We start from the raw sequence: 19218 nt of genomic DNA on the forward strand, positions 1-19218 counted from the left end.
AGGAAGAAAAAGAAATAAAGAAAGACAGGGACCCAGTGACAGGCACCCAGTGACAGGGACCTCAGAAGAGACGGAGGAGGAGACACAGACACAGAGGAGAAGCCACGTGGGGACGGAGGCAGAGACGGGAGGGAGGCAGCCACCAGCCCGGGGACGCCTGGAGCCCCAGAAGCTGGGAGAGGCAGGGGGGACCCTCCCTGGGGCCTCTGGAGGGAGCACAGCCCTGGGACCCCTGGACCTCAGACGTCCGTCCGTCGTTCTCCACGACACAGAGAATAAGAATTTATATAGTTTTAAACCCCCAGCCTGTGGTCCTTTGTTACGGCCGGCCTAGGGAATCAGCCACCTCTTTGGTATTTTTTTTTGCTGCGTGCTCTAAAAGATTTTTGAAATTAAACAGCTGATAGTCCAAGTTTTAAGAGAGGCCAACCACTTGTGACCAGACGGCACACACGTTGCTATTCAAAACCGCAACCGCTCAGGGGCCCTGTGGCGGGTCTCGGGTAAATGCCTAAATACTCAGGGTTTTAGAAACCGTGTCATCATTTAAATATGCCATCAAGAAAGTTTTTCCGACCTGGAAATGCTGAGGTCGCCGGTTCGAAACCCTGGGCCTGCCTGGTCAAGGCACATATGGGAGTTGATGCTTCCTGCTCCTCCCCCGCTTCTCTCTCTCCCTCTCTGTCTCTCTCCTCTCTAAAAAATGAATAAATAAAATTAAAAAAAAAGAAAGTTTTTCATTCTTCTTTCCTTCCTTCCTTCCTCCCTCCCTCCCTCCCTCCTTCTTTCTTTCCTTCCTTCCTTCCTTCCTTCCTTCCTTCCTTCCTTCCTTCCTTCCTTCCTTCTTTCTTTTTTCTTTCCTTCCTTCTTTTCTTCCTTTTCCCTCCCTTCCTCTCCCTTCCTCCCTCCCTCTTTCTTTCTTTCTCTTTCTTTCTTTTTCTTCCTTTTCTTCCTTTCTCCCTCCTTCCCTTCCTTCCTTCCTTCCTTCCTTCCTTCCTTCCTTCCTTCCTCCTTCCCTCCCTCCCTCTTTTCCCTTCCTTCCTTCCTTCCTTCCTTCCTTCCTTCCTTCCTTCCTTCCTTCCTTCCTTCCTTTCTTTCTTTCCCTTCCTTCCTTCCTTCCTTCCTTCCTTCCTTCCTTCCTTCCTTCCTTCCTTCCTTTCTTTCTTTCCCTTCCTTCCTTCCTTCCTTCCTTCCTTCCTTCCTTCCTTCCTTCCTTTCTTCCTCTTCCTTCCTTCCTCCCTCTGCCCCTCTCTCTCTCCCTCCCTCCCTCTCTCTCTCTCTCTTTCTTTCTTTCTTTCTTTTTTTCTTTCTTTCTTTCTTTCCTCTTTCTTTCTTTCTCTCTTTCTTTCTTTCTTCTTTCTTTCCCGCTTTCTTTTTTAAAGACAGGAGGGTTTCTCGTTATCCCGTCCTCTCCTGGACCTCAGAACTTGCCCTTCCTCTGCCTGTCAGTTCCCAGATTCGACTCCCGGGGCCACGAGCAACTGCACCTGAGACTCTTTGGTCTGGATGGGTCGAAACCGTCCGGGTCAAAAATAGGTGCGTGCGTTCAGCCGTGAACACCTGTTTCGCTTCCTTCGCGCTCAGGATGTCTGTGCTCACATGGCCGGCTGGCCGTCTTCGGTCGAGATGACCTTCGGGATCAAGTCAAGGCGGGTCCGAGCGACGTCAGTGCGTAATACACAATCGATAGACAATTATTCAACATAAAAGTAAAAGATTTAAAAAAAAAAAACCCAAAACCGTGGATGTTACTTTTTGAAAAAAAGAGGGTGTCTGGCAAATTTAATGACAGGTAACAGGTGTGATGGGCCCCCCCCCCCCCCGGCCGTGCACACAGCTGCCTGCAGGGGGCGGAGACAGGATGCTCTACGTTTGGGGAAACTGCCTTGCGTCTTAAGAAAGTGGGGGAGTTCCCGTTTTGTTCGGACATTAGGGGAGGTTGGGCCACGCGGTGAGATTTGTCCCAGGGGACGGGTGGCCTTTCTCCCGTTCACCCAACGTTCGAGAATTCGCTTTGCACTTAGACCCGAACTGCCAAGGACTTGCACGTTGATTTGGGAAAATAATTGTCTTTTTTGTTGTTGTTGTTTTTTTTAAGTTGTGATTGTCACGCCGTTTCGGTCCCCGTGGCACTGGGGTCCTCTGAAGATGGGGGGGCGTTCTGGACGGGGAATGTTGTAAAGCCAAGTCCGGTACCCTGGGTGTCTCGGGGTGGGGGTGGGGTGGAGTCAGAGAGTGAACCGGAATTTCCTCAGCTTGTGAGAGGCGTGAGGCTTGCTGCCAACCCGGTTCCGCTTGGTGAGTGGGTCATCACGCTTGTGGGCGCATGTACCTCAATAAGAGAGTTGTGCGGGGGGAGGGATGAGGCTAAGAACTGTATACATATCTTCCGTGTGGCCTCTGAGCCACGGGGACCCAGCTCCAACAGGTGACGAGAGGAACCTTCACGGTGCAGAGAGCTGTGAGTCCGTTTGTCTCCAGGGAAGGTCCCAACTGTAAGGGACCTGGGACATAACACGTGTCTCCCTGAAGGCCACACGTCCCCCAGACCACACCCAGTGACGGAGGCTGGTTGTGCTGCACAGAAGGCGTCTCTGTCGCCGGGTGATGGTGTCACAGCTCTCTTTCACAGACTGGTCCCTATTTTCTGGAAAGGGCAGAGTGGGAGAGGAAGCCGCCAAAGGCACATTGATTGGAGTCTGGGTGGTGGGTAGGGCCGTCTGCCGTCAGTCAATCTGGGTTTCCCGGGGGTCCTCTGACAAAGGACCACCGACTGAAACAGACTCTTTTACAGAATAGTGGATAGAATCTCATATTCTCTCCCTGTTTTGGAGACCAGAGGTCAGAGGCCCAGGTGCGGGCAGGGCTGGGTCCCCCTGAGGCCTCCTCTCCTGGGCATGCAGACGGCCGTCTCCTCCCTGGGTCCTCACACGGCCGTCCCTCTGTGTGTGTCTGTGTCTCCTCCCCGGGTCCTCGCACGGCCGTCCCTCTGTGTGTGTCTGTGTCTCCTCCCCGGGTCCTCGCACGGCCGTCCCTCTGTGTGTGTCTGTGTCTCCTCCCCGGGTCCTCGCACGGCCGTCCCTCTGTGTGTGTCTGCGTCTCCTCCCCGGGTCCTCACACGGCCGTCCCTCTGTGTGTGTGTCTGCGTCTCCTCCCCGGGTCCTCGCACGGCCGTCCCTCTGTGTGTGTCTGCGTCTCTTCCCCGGGTCCTCACACGGCCGTCCCTCTGTGCGTCTGTCTGTCGTCTCCTCTCCTTCGCTTGCAAAGACACCACTCACGTGGGGTCCTTGGCCTCCGAGAACAAAGCCGACAGAATGATCTGTTAGCTTGAGACACTTCTCCGGGGTGACCTCCTCTGAGCTAGCGTCCTCTGCCAAGAGGCTTATCTGCACGGACGATCAGCTTCTGAAGTCTTGGGGACTTGGGGGACACCAGCCACTGGGTTTTTTTTGCCCATAACCCAGGCTCGTATCTCAGCTGGTCATCTTCCGTCTCTGCTGGTTTCTCGCCGAATGGATGAGACAAAACTTCCTCTGAGGGGCGCCTGGCATGCCTTTATCTATACTTGGGACTGTTAACCATCAACCAAAGACAAGCGGTTGCTCCTGCAGAGAGAAAGCTTCATGTCCAGCCTCCGACGATTGGTGGGCGCCGGATTGGGTTTTCAGGCCGGCTGACGGGCTCACGCAAAGCAGATTGCTTATCTTTCCGTGAACAGAGCGGCAAAGATTTCACAAGAGGCCTTCCTGTTTATCTCGCTGGGGGTCTCCGCGACCAACGTCTTACTCTCTCTGCTGGGGGCGTTCTCTGGAGTTCACCAACGTAAGGGACGGAGGCCTCCAGCCGGTTTGCTCCGGGGCTAGTCATCACCGATGAACAAGAAAAGGTGTCACTGGGCCCCTGACCACAAAGTTCACACTGTGTTATCAGTTCCCTGAAGACGCACACCCAGTGGGCAAGGACTTTGCAAAGTCTTCATGACAGTGTGTCGCCGTAAAAGTCATGGTGCACTTTTGATCCGGGTCACAGGAAAGCAACAAAAGACGATAGAAATGTGACTTCTGCACCAAATAAAAGGATACACTGTATGTACTACCCCTGGGCGGACTCCTCGAAGAATGAATGTATCCTTTCTTTGTCTGCAGACACACATGGTTACATACCACAGGAAAAACAAACAAACAAGGTTGATGACTAGGGAAAAAAAACAAACAGACATCTTCCTTTGCTCATTTGACCGTGTTCTTACGAACGAACGAACGTACGTCTTGCTGATAGGGGTTCCCCTTGACCTCAGATCACGCCACACGTCATCTGCCGCTCAGTCAAACCGGGAGAGAGAAATGAAAAAAAAAAAAAAAAAAAAAAAGTGCGTTCGCAGAAAGACCTGCACAGGAAAACCAGAGAAGATACGTAGGGACCCATGTGGTCTCACGCCCTTCCTCCCTCTGAGATGAGCTGGGTAATTGGTCACTCAGGTGAGGAAAGAGAGAAAGAAGCTGCCCTGGTCAGGAAACAATGAGATCCATTGGGTGACTCTGGGGGAGTCCCCTGAGGTCCCCCATGTCTGAAGAACCTTGAGATGGCCGTGCTCCATTGCTGCCATGGTGGCCGGTGATTGGAAGCTTGTGCAACATCATTTGTGCCTTTCTGGGGTCACGGGGTGGCCCTGGACGTCCCCAGAGGCACAGACTAGCATTCAACGGGCAGTCGAATTGAGAGTCAGGGACGGCCGTGCTCCATTGCTGCCATGGTGACCGCTGATCGGAAGCTTGTGCAACATCATTTGTGCCTTTCTGGGGTCACGGGGTGGCCCTGGACGTCCCCAGAGGCACAGAGTAGCATTCAACGGGCAGTCGAATTGAGAGTCAGGGACGGCCGTGCTCCATTGCTGCCATGGTGACCGCTGATCGGAAGCTTGTGCAACATCACTCGTGCCTTTCTGGGGTCACGGGGTGGCCCTGGACGTCCCCAGAGGCACAGAGTAGCATTCAACGGGCAGTCGAATTGAGAGTCGGGGACAGCCGTGCTCCATTGCTGCCATGGTGACCACTGATCGGAAGCTTGTGCAACATCACTCGTGCCTTTCTGGGGTCACGGGGTGGCCCTGGACGTCCCCAGAGGCACAGAGTAGCATTCAACGGGCAGTCGAATTGAGAGTCAGGGACGGCCGTGCTCCATTGCTGCCATGGTGACCGCTGATCGGAAGCTTGTGCAACATCACTCGTGCCTTTCTGGGGTCACGGGGTGGCCCTGGACGTCCCCAGAGGCACAGAGTAGCATTCAACGGGCAGTCGAATTGAGAGTCAGGGACGGCCGTGCTCCATTGCTGCCATGGTGACCGCTGATCGGAAGCTTGTGCAACATCACTCGTGCCTTTCTGGGGTCACGGGGTGGCCCTGGACGTCCCCAGAGGCACAGAGTAGCATTCAACGGGCAGTCGAATTGAGAGTCAGGGACGGCCGTGCTCCATTGCTGCCATGGTGACCGCTGATCGGAAGCTTGTGCAACATCACTCGTGCCTTTCTGGGGTCACGGGGTGGCCCTGGACGTCCCCAGAGGCACAGAGTAGCATTCAACGGGCAGTCGAATTGAGAGTCAGGGACGGCCGTGCTCCATTGCTGCCATGGTGACCGCTGATCGGAAGCTTGTGCAACATCACTCGTGCCTTTCTGGGGTCACGGGGTGGCCCTGGACGTCCCCAGAGGCACAGAGTAGCATTCAACGGGCAGTCGAATTGAGAGTCAGGGACGGCCGTGCTCCATTGCTGCCATGGTGACCGCTGATCGGAAGCTTGTGCAACATCACTCGTGCCTTTCTGGGGTCACGGGGTGGCCCTGGACGTCCCCAGAGGCACAGAGTAGCATTCAACGGGCAGTCGAATTGAGAGTCAGGGACCGCCGGAAGAGAAGGGGGGCTGGTCACAGAAACCCAGAGTGGACATCAGATTGGGGGTGGGTGCCTCGTGGAGGATGCAGAAGACATCAAGGTGGGTTGGTCACCAGGGAAGTGTCAGAGTCAGCTCCCAGCAAGGCTTCATTCAGGACCAGGTGCCGGCCGGGGGGCAAACAGCCACCAAGCCTGTGGTGGTGAAGGGGACGTGTCCCAGGGCAGTCTAGACGCTGCTGGGAGGTGGGTTTGGATGAGATGGACATTTTGCTCGGTGGAGTTTGAGGAAAGAAGAATGGTCCCCCAGGGCGTGGGCGTGGCCCAGCCCCAGATTCCGTGGGTGAACTTGAGAGGGAACAGACGGAATTCCCCGAGGAGGCAAATGTTCTGTCCACAGAGGGGCTTCGGACTCAACCTGCCACTGTGGCTGGACTCTGGGTTTCCAGCCTGCTGGTCTGCCCAGCAGAGAGGGACTTGCCGGTCACCACAGTCCTGTGGTCATTTTCTTAAAATAACTGTCTCTCTCTCCTCACCCACTTGTGTTTCTGTTTATGCATGTATCTGTTTATCTATCTATCATCTAATGAATTATTCTAATCTATCATCTATCTATCAATCATCTATTTATCTATATATCTATGTATCTATCATCTATCCATCTATCTATCTATCATTTATCCATTATCTATCATCATCATCTACTATCTATAATCTATATGTTACCTATCTATTTATCATCTATCTATATATTTATGTATCCATCCATCCATCCTTCCATCCATTTAACTATGTATCTACCTATGAATCTATGTATCTATCTGTCTATCTATTATCTATCTATCTATCATCTATTTATCTATGTATCTATGTATCTATCATCTATCCATTATCTATCATCATCTACCTATCTATAATCTATATGTTACCTATCTATTTATCTATCATCTATTTATTTATGTATCCATCCATCCTTCAATCCATTTAACTATGTATCTACCTATGAATCTATGTATCTATCTATCTATTATCTATCTATCAATCATCTATTTATCTATGTATCTATCATCTATCCATTATCTACCATCATCATCTACCTGTCTATAATCTGTATGTTACCTATCTATTTATCTATCATCTATCTATTTATTTATGTATCCATCCATCCATTTTCCTATGTATCTACCTATGAATCTATGTATCTATCTGTCTATCTATCATCTATTTATCTATGTATCTATTTATCATCTATCATCTATCTATCTATCTATCATCTATCATCTATTTATCTATGTATCTATTTATCATCTATCTATCATCTATTTATCTATGTATCTATGTATCTATCATCTATCCATCATCTATCCATATATATCTATCATCTATCTATCATCTATCCATTATCTATCATCATCATCAATCTATAATCTATATCTTACCTATCTATTTATCTATCATCTATCTATTTATTTATGTATCCATCCATCCTTCCATCCATTTACCTATGTATCTACCTATGAATCTATGTATCTATCTGTCTATCATCTATCTATTTATCTATGCTATGTCAGGGGACTCCCCAAACTTTTTACACAGGGGGCCAGTTCACCGTCCCTCAGACCATTGGAGGGCCGGACTATAAAAAAAACACACACTATGAACAAATCCCTATGCACACGGCACATATCTTATTTTAAAGTAAAAAAAAACAAAACAGGAACAAATACAATATTTAAAATAAAGAACAAGTCAATTTAAATCAACAAACTGACCAGTATTTCAATGGGAACTATGCTCCTCTCACTGACCACCAATGAAAGAGGTGCCCCTTCCGGAAGTGCGGCGGGGGGCCGGATAAATGGCCTCAGGGGGCCGCCTGCCATAGTTTGGGGACCCCTGTTCTAACCCATCGAGCCATCCGGCCAGGGCTGGTTCTTATATTTTTCAGCATTCTTCAGAAGAACAGAAGCTTTCTCTCTAAATATATATATGATATTGATTATAAAGATCACCTCACACGATTATGGAGGCTGAGGAGTCCCATGGTCATGTGAGTTGCAGTCAGAAGACAGATCGATGTCCCAGCTGCCAGGTCCCGGAAGAGCCGGCTGTCCCTTACCCCCACCCCCACACCCCGAGTTGGGGGTGAGACCTCCAGCTGACTGGAGGATGGCAGGGGACCACCCACATTGGGGAGCACCATCTTCCCTGCTCACATGCTCACCCAAACGCGCATCTCATCCCGAAACATCACACAGAACCGTCCACAGAAACGCTTCCACCTGTCGGGCTCCCCAAACGCCCACAAATCAAGACAGCGAATGCCAATACCCCTGATATTTCCGAGTGCACAAAGCCAACACACCTCTCTCTCTCTCTCTCTCTCTGTGACGCCGGAAACACCCCATCTCTCGTCCCAACCTGCACATGACCCTCCGGCTGGACCCCTGGACCTTCAAGGACAAGACACCCCCTCCCCCTCCCCCCCTGCCCTGTCCCGTCCACGGCGGCGGAATCCGGGCACTTGGAAGCCCCCGGTGTGAGTTTGGGGCACGGACACGTGGATGAGGTGTGGGGTGATATTACAGATATTACGGTGCAGTTTGGCTGAAAGCAACGGAGACTCTCGGGGGGTTCCCCCAGGAGCCCCAAGAGCAGGGTAAGTCCGAGGGAAGGGTTGACTCTGTCCCGGGGAAGATGTGACTGCCCAGGTTTCTCTGTGTTGGAATCATAGCCCCTTTGGGTCAAGGGCCCGTGTCGTACAGGTCGACTACCACCACTCCAACGCTCTCATGAGAAACTCCCCACCGGCCTCTGAGCAGAGAGCAGGGAGGGCCCAGAGAGACACGAGGTGGGGACAGTTATCCAACAGGGGGTGCTTGGATATCCGAGAGAGCACAATAGGTTGATTCACCCCGTCTCGCCAGACAGGAGGGAATGTTTGATCTTCCCCCCTGTCCCTGGGGGGGGGGGGACGCCTCCTGAGTCCCGGAGAAAGTAACCAACCCCGTTGGGACCCCGCCCGGTCTTAGCCCCAGAAAGTCGCCGCTGAGCTAGACAGGATTTGCCGATGTTGTTTTTGCGGCCCCAACATATGGTCAATTCTGGAGAATGATCCATGTACACTGGAGAAGAATGTATACTCAGTCACTTTGGGATGGAATGTCCAGTAGATGTCTATCATATCCAGGTGCTCTAGTGTTTTGTTTTAAGGCCACTATATCTTTGTTGATTCTCTGTTTGGATGACCGATCTAGAGCCGTCAGCGGTGTATTGAGGTCTCCAAGTATGATTGTATTTTTGTCAGGGTTTTTTTTGCATTTTTCTGAAGCTGGAAACAGGGAGAGACAGTCAGACAGACTCCCGCATGCGCCCGACCGGGATCCACCCAGCACGCCCACCATGGGGTGACGCTCTGCCCACCAGGGGGCGATGCTCTGCCCATCCTGGGCGTCGCCATATTGCGACCAGAGCCACTCTAGCGCCTGAGGCAGAGGCCACAGAGCCATCCCCAGCGCCCGGGCCATCTTTGCTCCAATGGAGCCTTGGCTGTGAGAGGGGAAGAGAGAGACAGAGAGGAAGGTGCGGCAGAGGGGTGGAGAAGCAAATGGGCACTTCTCCTGTGTGCCCTGGCCGGGAATCGAACCCGGGTCCTCCACACGCTAGGCCGATGCTCTACCGCTGAGCCAACCGGCCAGGGCCAGTTTTTGTTTTAAGGTCAATAAGTAGCTGTCTTATATATCAAAGTTGTACCAAGCTATATTTTCTGATCATAAAGCCTTGAAACTAGAATTCAACTGCAAAAAAAGAGGAAAAAAAATCCCACAAAAATGTGGAAACTAAACAACATACTTTTAAAAAATGAACGGGTCAAAGAGGTAGACAGGAGCGTTGTCTGATGGACCGCCCGTCCCGCGATGCAGGCACGGAACGGAGTGAGCACGTAGGACCGTGAAGAGGTGATACAGCCAGGCACGGGGGCGCTGAGAGAACGCCCCATTCCGCGCTAGGAGACGGTCCCTGGCTGCCCCACCTGAACCCCTTCTTGCGACTGGGGGGGGGAGCGACCGTTCACTGTCAGTCACGTTTCGTGGGCGCACATCATGCGTGTTGTTGGTGTCACTGGACGCCCAGAGGCGCCCGTTGGTGAGCACGGCATTCCTGCCACGAAGGGAGAGAATGCACAGAAGAAGAAGTCTCTCTTCTTCTTCGACAGAAGAGGAAATTGAGGTTAAGTCACCAGGTCACGGGGTGGCCATGGTCACACACAGCAGCTGGAGATGGTTAAGACCCATCAAAGCGTATGTGGTGGGCGGGGGCGGGGGCAGAGACGGGGAAAGGGGGGTGGCACACCACACATGCCCGTCCCTCCCCTCACAGCGAAGCTCGCCCACGCCGCCGTGGTCCCAGAAGGGAGCTTGTGGTCCTGACCTCTTCCCACCTGACCTCACCCGGGGACCTGATTCGTTCTCATTCTGGAGCCACAAACCGACAGACACCCTCTGAGTTTGGGGAAGGAAGAGCCCAAGACCGAGGGGTACAAGTGCACCCCTATCTATCTATCTATCACCTATCTATTATCTATCTATCTATCTATGTATCTATCTATCATGTATCTACCATGTATGTATGCATCTATCTATCTTTGTATTTATCTATCATGTATCTATATATCTATCTACATCTTTCTATCTATTATCTATCTATCTATTTATCTATCTATCTATCATGTATCTACCATGTATGTATGTATCTATCTTTGTATTTATCTATCATGTATCTATTCATCATGTATCTATATATCTATCTACATCTTTCTATCACCTATCTATTATCTATCTATCTATGTATCTATCTATCTATCATGTATCTACCATGTATGTATGCATCTATCTATCTTTGTATTTATCTATCATGTATCTATTCATCATGTATCTATATATCTATCTACATCTTTCTATTATCTATCTATCTGTCTGTCTGTCTATCTATCTATCTATTATCTACCTATTATCTATCTATCTATCACCTATCTATTATCTATCTATCTATTTATCTATCTATCATGTATCTACCATGTATGTATGTATCTATCTATCTTTGTATTTATCTATCATGTACCTATTCATCATGTATCTATATATCGTCGTGTCTTTGATGCCGCCCCGCTCTGATGAGAAGTCCCTGCGTTCCTCAGACCTTTCGGGGGGGGAGGGGAGGGGTCAGGCAACGAGATGGCGTGAGTGTCCATCAGGCAGGTTGAGTGTTGGCCAAGGTGTTTCAACAGGGGTGGTGAGGGACACCCGGCAATGTCTGGAGCTGCTTTTAGTTCTCATAGCTGGTGGGTAGGGAGGACCGCCCAGTGTCTGGTGCAGGGGAGACCAGGGAGGCCGCTCAGCATCCGACAGGGCACAGGACACCCCATGTCAGAGAGTCACCAGCTCCAGACGCAGGGAGGGCTGAGGGTGGGAAACTGACTTAAGCGTGAGAGTCTGTTAGCTTTCTCCTCCCGTCTCTTTCCTTCTTTCATCTGCCTGTGTATCTAACTATCTATAGCAGGGGTCCCCAAACTTTTTACACAGGGGGCCAGGTCACTGTCCCTCGGACCATTGGAGGGCTGCCACATACTGTGCTCCTCTCACTGACCACCAATGAATGAGGTGCCCCTTCTGGAAGTGCGGTGGAGGGGGGGGCTGGATAAATGGCCTCAGGGGGCCGCATGCAGCCCACGGGTCGTAGTTTGGGGACCCCTGATCTATAGTATGGATCTGTGTACCCAGTTATGACTCTATGCATCCATCTATCCATCCATCCACCTTCCTATGTATCCATCAGTCTGTTACCCATCAGTCTACTATATATATATCTACCCATCGGACATCCATCCATACATACATACATACATCATCCACCCATCTATCTGTTTGTCTGCCTGTCTGTCCATCCTATCTATCTATCTGTCTGTCTGTCTATCTATCTATCTATCTATCTATCTATCATCTATCTGTCATTTATCTATCTGTCTATCTATTATCTTCCTATTATCTATTTATCTATCATCTACTTATCTCTCTATTATTTATGTATTTATCTATCATCTATCTATTATCTATCTTTCTATTTATCTATCTATCATGTATCTATTTATCATGTATCTATCTATCTATCTATTTATCTATCATCTTTCTATCTATCTATTATCTATCTATCTGTCTATCTATTATCTACCTATTATCTAGCTAGCTATTTATCTATTTATCTATCATCTGTTTATCTCTCTATCATTTATGTATTTATCTATCATCTATCTATTATCTTTCTATCTATCATCTATCTATCATCTATCTATTTATCTATTGTATCTATCTATCATCTATCTATCTGTCTATTATCTACCTATTATCTATCTATCTATCTTTCTATCTATCATGTACCTATTTATCATGTATCTATCTATCTATCTATCTATCATCTTTCTATCTATTATTTATCTATCTGTCACCTATCTATTGTCTATCTATCTATTGTATCTATCTATCTATCTATCTATCTATCTATCTATCTATCTATCACAGTGGTTCATAACTAGGGATGAGCTAGCCACCTAGGAGAACACTTGGTAACAGCTGCCGACACTGTGGCTTGTCACAGCTGGGCGGAGGGCACTACCGGCCTCCAATGGGGGCAGGACAGGGACGCTCAGGGAAGACCTTCATCACAGCACTCCCGGACCCGCCCTGTTCCCAGAGCTGAGAGCAAAGGGCCTGGTCCGGGTCCCCTCGCACTGAGTTTGAGAGAAGAACCTCTGGTTTCACCTGGTGACACTACAGGGTGCCCCCTGAACCCCTATAAAACCTCGCTGTCCTTCAGTCAATATCTTAGCTCAGCCTGGTGAGACAGAGCCCACGTGGCCACTTGACCTGCTGGACATCCATGAGCCGCCAGGCCCTCCACAGAAGGAAGGCAGGGGCGGCTGGTGGCCCCGGGCCCAGGGTTGGCATGAGGTCCTATGGTCAGTCTGTGGTCCCTGTAACTGGGACCTGCTTTATGAAGGGGGCTATCTTGTTTCCATCCATCCCCCCTTAGCGGTCAGCCTCCCAGACCACCCTGCAAATGACCGGCCATCGTGCATTGCTGGGTCGTATAACGGGGGGTGGCGGGGGAGGGACCCGCCCTGGGCTGTGTCATGCAGGAGCTCCTGGGGTTATAATACAGTGGGCTGCGGCATGGGTTACCCACCACACACCCACACATCAGAGGAAGTGGTCAGAGAGCCAGGGGGTGGGGTGCAGTTCTGGGGCTGGTGTTAGAGAAGCTGCAAAGAGGTGCTATCTATCTATCTATCTATCTATCTATCTATCTATCATCTACTTATCTCTCTATCATTTATGTATTTATCTATTATCTATCTATCTATCTATTGTATCTATCATCTATCTATCTATCTATCTATCTGTCTATCTATCTATCTATCTATCATCTACTTATCTCTCTATCATTTATGTATTTATCTATCTATCTATTGTATCATTGTATCTATCATCTATCTATCATCTACTTATCTCTCTATCATTTATGTATTTATCTATCATCTATCTATCATCTATCTATCTATTTATCTATTGTATCTATCTATCATCTACTTATCTATCTATCATTTATGTATTTATCTATCTATTTATCTATTGTATCTATTGTATCTATCATCTATCATCTACTTATCTCTCTATCATTTATGTATTTATCTATTATCTATCTATCATCTATCTACATCTATTTATCTATTGTATCTATTTATCATCTATCTCTCTATCATCTACTTATCTATCTATCATTTATGTATTTATCTATCTATCTATTGTTTCTATCTATCTATCTCTTTATCATCTACTTATCTATATTTTATGTATTTATCTATCTATCTATTTATCTATTGTATCTATCATCTATCTATCTATTTATCTATTGTATCTATTGTATCTATCTATCATCTATCTATCTCTCTATCATCTACTTATCTATCTATCATTTATGTATTTATCTATCTATCTATTTATCTATTGTATCCATCATCTATCTATTTATCTATTGTATCTATTGTATCTATCTATCTATCTCTCTATCATCTACCTATCTATCTATCATTTATGTATTTATCTATTATCTATCTATCTATCTATCTATCATCTATCTATTTATCTATTGTATCTATTGTATCTATCTATCATCTACTTATCTCTCTATCTATCATTTATGTATTTATCTATCTATGTATCATCTATCTATTATCTATCTATCATCTATCTATCTATCACAAGTGGGGTGGGGCCCTCAGCCTACACCTGGTGGACAGGTGAGAACAGCTGTGTCAGGCTGGGGCCAGGTTGTGCTTGGCAGGGTGAAGCTGCACATTCATGGGAACGGGTGCCTCTGAGGACAAGCCCTGCTCAGATGTCCCCTCCTGTGGACGGGAGCCACCAGGCAGGGAGTCACCTGCCCCTTCTTCACCCCTGTGCCCTTTCAAAGCCGGGGCACGGGGCCCCCTTCCTTCCCACCCCGAGTCCTGCTCAGATGTCCCCTCCGGTGGATGGGAGTCACCAGGCAGGGAGCCACCTGTTCCTTCTTCACCCCTGTGCCCTTTCAAAGCCAGGGCACGGGGCCCCCTTTCGACCCTGAAGTTCAAGTACAAGACACTAAGGAAGTTGTCCGAGGCCGTGAGCAAACGAGAAACCACTTTCGGTGGCAAAAGAGGATCTGTGACTAATTTGTGTGTTGGGTTTGGACAAAGCGTAGATTTTCAGAGTGGGGACATTTGGCCCTGGGCACACGCAAGCCTGTGAACGTTCCCAGACAGGAGGGTACTCAGCAGCATGAGGACCCGAATAGGATCCCTGTTTGGTGCATAACGTGGACAAAATCTTTGTCACATGATTGTAATAATGTGAGTGATCCCTGATAATGTCTCTGGTCCTCAGTATCTTTGGTGCCCCTCAAAATCTATCTGGGCCCTGGCCGGTTGGCTCAGTGGTAGAGTGTCGGCCTGGTGTGCAGGAGTCCCGGGTTCGATTCCCGGCCAGGGCACACAGGAGAAGCACCCATCTGCTTCTCCACCCCTCCCCCTCTCCTTCCTCTCTGTCTGTCTCTTCCCCTCCTGCAGCCAAGGCTCCACTGGAGCAAAGTTGGCCCGGGCGCTGAGGATGGCTCTGTGGCCTCTGCCTCAGGCGCTAGAGTGGCTCTGGTTGCAACAGAGCGATGCCCCAGATGGGCAGAGCATCGCCCCCTGGTGGGCATGCCGGGTGGATCCTGGTAGGGTGCATGCAGGAGTCTGTCTGACTGCCTCCCCATTTCCAGCTTCAGAAAAATACAAAAAAAAAAAATCTCTCTGATCCTCTGGTCCTCAATATCTATTCTAGTCCCCAGTATTGTCTCTGGTGTTCAATAGTCCCTTCATTCTCAATTTCCTTCCCAGCCCCCCGATATTTTCTCTGGTCCCCCATCATCAATCTGGTTACCATCATGTCCCTCATACAGTCCATTTTAACCACAAGCAATGTGGGAGAAATGCCGACCGTTACGACAGAGCAGCCAACGTGGAATGGGACAGTGAGAAATCTCGTCCACGCACCAGCACTAACCAGCAACCAAAGCCATCACCCTGAGGGTGCTCCCTTCAAGCTGCACAGAGGGTGGGGGGATCTCCCGGCCACCACGTACAGGGACCTGACCCTTTGGTCATTCACATGACTGTTCAGAAATAACCATGGGGGCAGAGCCTCTTCAGGAGGGAGTCCAGCTCAAGTGGGCAGGCACTGAGTGCTGTGGTTTGTAAGGACCCTGCTTGGCTGGTTTCCTGAGAGCGTGACCGGGAGCCCGTAGGAAGCCAACCAGCTTGGCAGCTGCCGGGCAGGAGGAAGTAAGAGTGTGGCCTTCAGATGGCCATGTTTGTCCCTCTCTGTCCTTTTAAAGTGGACATGCAACCCCTGCACCCATTTTTAAGTCCATGTGGTGGTGGCCTTCCCTGTATTGTGGGACCACCACCCTGTTGAATTCTAGAGCATTTTCACCACGAACGGACAGTTGGCGATAAATACAAGTGGTCAGATAGAATGTTCAGAATCCCCATGCATGCAGTAATAATATTAATCATCATCATCATCATCATAGCAGGCGGTGTAGATCAGTGATCGCCGGCTGATGTTGGGTACATCACTTTGTCTCTCTGTGCCTCAGTTTCCCCACGTGTGTCTCAGGGGACCGTCATGACGGTTCTATGAGTCCATGTGAGTCAGGCACCAACAGTTCGGGGGATGAACTCTTAACGAGAAAGACATTCGTCGGAAATGTCATCTCCGCCAGTGTTAAGCAGAGGCACGGTGCTCAACTGTTAAAACAACCCCACCATGGAGATGGTCTTCTAGACGTGGCTCCGGGGCCTGATTCACTTCTGTCCCACTGGTTTCCACTCTTTGTCCCCGTCCTTCCTTCTAATTTCTTTGCGGGCGATGTGGAAACAGAAACTCTAGGTTCTTGAGAATCTGTTCATCTGTTCATCTTTCTATTCATCATTTTGCATCTATCCTTTTATCCGTCATCATTTACCTACGACCCCTATGCCCACCTACCCATATTCACAACATCTATGCATCCATCCATCCCCATGTATCCATCATCCATCCATCCATCCCCATGTATCCATCATCCATCCATCCATCCATCCATCCATCCATCCATCCATCCATCTGTCCACCTGTCTACCCGTCTACTCATCCATCCATCCATCTATCCACGCATGCATCTATCCACGTGTCCATCCATCCATCCACCATCCATCAACCATCCATAATCCGTCCATCATCCATCCATCCATCTACCATCCATCTGTCCATCTGTCCAACCATCCATCTATCCATCCATCCATTCATCCATCCATCCATCATCTATACATCCATCCATCTATTCACCTATCCATTCACCCATCCACCATCCATCCATCTACTCATCCATCCATCCATCCATCCACCATCCATAATCCGTTCATCATCCATCCATCCATCCACAGTCCATAATCCATCCATCATCCATCCATCCATCCATCCATCCATCCATCTACCATCCATCTGTCCATCTGTCCAACCATCCATCTATCCATCCATCCATCCATCCACCATCCATAATCCGTCCATCATCCATCCATCTATCCATCCACCATCCATCTGTCCATCTGTCCAACCATCCATCCATCCATCCATCCATCCATCCATCCATCATCTATCCATCCATCCATCTATTCACCTATCTATTCATCCATCCATCTGTCCACCTGTCTACCCATCTACTCATCCATCCATCTACCCGTCCATCTGTCCACATGTCCATCTGTCCAACCGTCCATCTATCCATCCATCCATCCACCCACCCACCCATCCACTCACCCACCCATATACCCAGCCCACCAACCAGTCAAGCACCCTACCTGTCCTACCCCCAGTGCCAGCCTACTGGTGTTGCTCCGTCCTGAGTGTAGGGGTGGCCTGCCCACCGCACCCCCACCACCCGTGCACATTCCATAAACACCCGGAGGTCCCGTGCCTCCACCCAGAGGGCTCCCGTTTCCGAGTCTGGTTCCCCCTGGTCTCCTGGACAGGACGCGGTCCCCAGGATGCAGGAGCCACAGCCTGGCTTCACGCCGCACCCTCCACAGACGCTGGCCGGGGTGGCGCCCCGAGAAAACCACCTTGCTCCCGGCACGGAAACGCCCACCAACAAGACTCTCTACAGAGACGTCCCACCAGGAGATGCCCGTGCCAACTGCACCCACCGATGACAACGCCCGGGCTCCCCGAACCTTCCAAGCATGCACACGGAACAAACATGCCAAGGGCAGAGGGAGAAAAAGGAAGGAAGGAAGGAAGGAAGGAAGGAAGGAAGGAAGGAAGGAAGAAAGAAAGAAAGAAAGAAAGAAAGAAAGAAAGAAAGAAAGAAAGAAAGAAAGAAAGAAAGAAAAAAGAAGGAAGGAAGGGAGGGAGGAAGGAAGGAAGGAAGGAAGGAAGGAAGGAAGGAAGGAAGGAAGAAAGAAAGAAAGAAAGAAAGAAAGAAAGAAAGAAAGAAAGAAAGAAAGAAAGAAAGAAAACACCCGTTCTGTTTGAAAACACAGCCACACGCCTTGTGGTTCCTCTTAACAGAGTGTGACCCAGACTGCGGCTGACGGGCCCGTTTGAGCAGCCTCTGGGGATTCCCAAGCCGGGACTCTCGTAGGACGGCTTTGGAAAAGGAACCGGGCAGCGTGGGTGGTCAGCGCAGCAGAGCCCAGGAGCTGTCTGAGGGCTCAAGGAACGCAGTGCCTCCCGGGTCTCTGCACAGAGTCCGGCCCTGACCCTCCCTCCTGCCCTGGACAAAATGGACCTCTGTTAAGTGCACCTTCCTAAATGCCCCCTTTTTTTTTAGATCTGTTGGCCAGCATGGTGTCTCCGGACACACATGCTCTTTTCACTTCCCCGTGGGCCTTCCCCAGTGACCATTCCCACCCCCACCCCACCCCCCACCCCCCACCCCCCGGCTGCTCCAGAGCACGCACTTGGACCAAAGAAGAGGCCGAGGACTCGCCTACCTGGGTCTGGGGGGCTGCTGGGTGAACGGCGCCTGGGCGGGTCACGGGATCAGGAGGCAGCACGCCGCCCGGCCTGGGAGCCCCATCTCAGGAAGCTGGCCCTCGTGTTGCAAGCGCGGACGGAGGTCAGTCTGCACGTCCGAGTCAGCCGGTGTCAGCACCACTGCCGCTGCCACTGCTGCTGCTGCTGCTGCTGCTGTCCCAGGGGCCCGTGGGTGTCCCTCTACGGCTGGTGGCAGACAGGGTGCACGGTGCTCACGCCCAATGCAAATTCTCCTAGGTCCCACCTCCCACCCCCCTGGGGCCGCAGCCGGAGACTCAGGGTAGGTAGAAAGGAAACCCACTTTGAGTTTCCTGTATAACGGTCTGTGTGCACTTGGGGAGGGGAAACTCTGTGCCCCCCCCTCCTACCCCGGGCTCCTCGCCGTGCACACGGGGAGGCTGCCACTTGTAGGAACCTGCCACCCCATGGCGGGGGTCCCCGGGGGAAGGCTGGGTGGATACCCTTCGGACCAGGAGGAAGGACTGGGTGCCTAACCTTAGAGCAGGTGGTGAACTGAACTCTCATTTGCAGACAGAACCAATTCCTGGTTTTCTTTTCTTTTCTTTTCTTTTTTTCTTTCTTTTTTTTTTTTTCTATTTTTCTGAAGCTAGAAACGGGGAGAGACAGTCAGACAGACTCCCGCATGCGCCCGACCGGGATCCACCCGGCACGCCCACCAGGG

General features: G+C 50.1%; 1 protein-coding gene across 1 annotated transcript in view; it reads right to left on the reverse strand.

Moving 5' to 3' along the window:
* Window positions 1–18804, reverse strand: part of P2RY8 (P2Y receptor family member 8) — a 44816-nt gene extending 26012 nt beyond the window's left edge. Inside the window, exon 1 of the mRNA XM_066272091.1 lies at window positions 18494–18804. The gene's annotated coding sequence lies outside the window, so the exon portion shown is untranslated. The remainder of the gene's footprint in view (window positions 1–18493) is intronic.
* Between the last annotated feature and the right edge of the window lie 414 nt (window positions 18805–19218).

The sequence above is a fragment of the Saccopteryx bilineata genome, chromosome 4 (genome assembly GCF_036850765.1).
Source record: "Saccopteryx bilineata isolate mSacBil1 chromosome 4, mSacBil1_pri_phased_curated, whole genome shotgun sequence".
Taxonomy (NCBI): domain Eukaryota; kingdom Metazoa; phylum Chordata; class Mammalia; order Chiroptera; family Emballonuridae; genus Saccopteryx; species Saccopteryx bilineata.